The following is a 2,907-nucleotide window of genomic DNA, read 5'->3' on the forward strand; positions in this document are numbered from 1 at the left end:
TAGAAGATTAAATATGAAAAAAGAAGTTTCTATCTTTGTTTTTCCAAAACAAAGGTTTGTTTTCCATGTAATATAATACTTTTTCTAGATCCAGAGCTTCTCGAACAACAACATAACCAACTGTACCTGTAAGAGGAAAACCGCATTAAGGTGGAAAAAAGAGAGACAGTTAATTGTTGTTAAAAAGAAATCAACCCTTTCAGACACAGAGTGGATTAAATAATTTGTGTCTCATCATTTCCGTCTCGGAAAACCGTTAAATTCGATTGAGAATTAATTTCGGAAAGATCGTATAAATTATTCGATCCATGAGCAGAGATACTTAACTTAAGTGTTCGTAACAACCAACAAACTCAAGAGCCCGGATAGCTCAGTCGGTAGAGCATCAGACTTTTAATCTGAGGGTCCAGGGTTCAAGTCCCTGTTCGGGCGAACTTTTTACATATTTTTAAATGGAGTCGATGTTGTGAAGTTTGCAGAGCTTGCACTGAGTCTGGGAGGGCGGAGCATCGAACTCCATTGGAGATTCCGAGTAATGCGTCATATCAAAGGCTCAATGTCACGTGCTGCTTCCTTGCTTGACGTTCAGCATTCAAATAAGTTATCGCACGAAAAGTTATTGCCATAGGTTGGCAACCACTGTGCAGGTTTGATGGGCCTCGTTGCGTCATCCAATGATGAAGTTCTTCATTGTAAGGTAACTCATTGTAATATTATTATTATTATTATTATTATTATTATTATTATTAAATGTCCCATTTTTATTACTTTTTACTTAAAAACCAAAGACAGTGCAATGCTGTACATGTGTGTTCACAATACCTGGGAAGTCTTGTGGATGCTTCGTTGGAAGGTGTTTGGCTGGCAGGATAGTCTCGATGTCTATATGCCTGTCTATACTATAACTATAATATACTATAGTCATTATCTTATTCAGTAAAACTTATTTAAACGATTAAAAGCCAGATTATCACAAGTATAATTTCTCCTCCATTTTTCTTTTTCTCGACAGATCGAGTAAGAGCAAACAGGCGACAAGAGGCGCTAGAGGACTGCGCTTGGAGCCAACGTACTGTCTGAGACGCATATCCAGCTTTACAATAACAAATTTATCATATAACTGTAATACAACAACAACTTTATCATAGAAGTGTAATACAATAACAATCTTTATCATAGAACTGTAATACAATAACAACTTTATCATAGAACTGTAATACAATAACAACTTTATCATAGAACTGTAATACAATAACAACTTTATTCTGAACGTGAGGTTGAAAAAGTAATATTTGGAACAAATGTTTCATGTTTCTATCAGAGCATTTGCCTCAAAATTAAGTGATGTATGTACTATATACTCAGACACGATTGTGTGTGTGTATGTGTACATGTGTGTGTGTGTGTGTGTGTATGTGTGTGTATGTGTGTGTGTATGTATGTGTGTGTGTGTATGTGTACATGTGTGTGTGTATGTGTACATGTGTGTATGTGTCTGTGTGTGTGTGTGTGTGTGTGTGTGTGTGTATGTGTGTGTATGTGTGTGTACATCTGTGTATGTGTGTGTGTGTGTGTGTGTGTGTGTGTGTGTGTACGTGTGTGTGTGTGTGTGTGTGTGTGTGTGTGTGTGTGTGTGTGTGTGTGTGTGTGTGTGTGTGTGTGTGTGTGTGTATATATATATTTAAAGAAATTTAATAAACAGGAATAAATTACTGCATGGGGCAAGTGTGAAAAACTTCTGACCTCAACAGTTGGGCGACAGAGTTGGGGGACAGAGCACAGACATAGCTTGCAGAACTAGGCCGGAGAGGAGTTGGTAGAAGACAGAAAGACCACCAACCTGCCTGCGGTGAGTGAGGGAAAGGTCCTCAGAGTCAGCTTCATCGTAGGAGATTCCGATGAATCCGAAATCTTTGGTTTCAACCACGTGAAGCCGAGCGAGGTGTGAGGCAGGAGCACCAGCCCAGAGGGGAGAGCAGTATTCCATAAAGCTGTCGATGAAAGCCTTGTATGTGGTGAGGAGCTCAGGTGTGCCAAGGAAGGACTTCGCACGACGGAGGATGCCCAGTGGGCGACTGGCTTTGGAGGCCAGATTGGAAATGTAGTTTTCCCAGGAAAGATCATGGCAGATAGTGAGACCCAAAAGCTTGAGTGACAGAACTTCTTGGAGAGGATTGTTTAGAAAGTAGATGGGAGGGTTGTCCACACGGTCTTTTTGGAGAGGCAAAGTGAGAGTGTGATATTTGTCAGGATTTAAAGACATGTTCAACTTGTTTGACCAGTCTGTGATTTTGTCCAGGTCTGCAGAGAGTGAGGGATGACGTATGGAGCAGCAGAGAGTGGAGTCATCAGCAAGGATGATTTTCCAGAGAGTCAGAGACATTATTGATGAAGACCAGAAAAATCACAGGGCCCAGAACACTGCCTTGAGGAACTCCAGCCTGAAAGGGAAGGGGAGATGAGAGAAATCCATTCAGGGCCACACGTTCACTGCGACTGGTGAGGACGTCCGCAAGCCATGTGTGGAGGTTTCCATGGACACTATAAGAGGGGAGTTTGGTGAGCAGAGCGGGGTGCCAGACCCTGTCGAAGGCACATGATATGTCAAAGGAGACAGCTCTGATTTCCTGTTTGGTGTTGAGGACCTCCATCCATTGTTGAGACAGCAGAAGCAGCATGTCCAGAGTAGAATGACCTGGTCTGAATCCAAATTGATGGTCAAAGATCAAGCCATTGGAGAAGAGGAAGGATTTGATATCCGAAGCAATGATGGATTCCTTGACTTTGCTGATAATTGGGAGCAGGCTGATTGGTCTGTCGTTGCAAGGATCTGTTTTCGCACCTTTTTTGTGTAAAGTGGTAATGTTGGCTAATTTCCAGGCAGGTGGCAGATGACCTTGAGTAAAA

General features: G+C 41.7%; 1 non-coding gene across 1 annotated transcript; it reads left to right on the forward strand.

Annotated features, from left to right (window-relative positions):
* The first annotated feature begins 359 nt into the window (after positions 1-359).
* Positions 360-432, forward strand: TRNAK-UUU (transfer RNA lysine (anticodon UUU)). Its single transcript has one exon. It is a non-coding gene; the product is annotated as a tRNA-Lys (tRNA).
* Positions 433-2,907: the final 2,475 nt, after the last annotated feature.

The sequence above is a fragment of the Myxine glutinosa genome, chromosome 10 (assembly GCF_964187855.1).
Source record: "Myxine glutinosa chromosome 10, kmMyxGlut1.1, whole genome shotgun sequence".
Lineage (NCBI taxonomy): Eukaryota > Metazoa > Chordata > Myxini > Myxiniformes > Myxinidae > Myxine > Myxine glutinosa.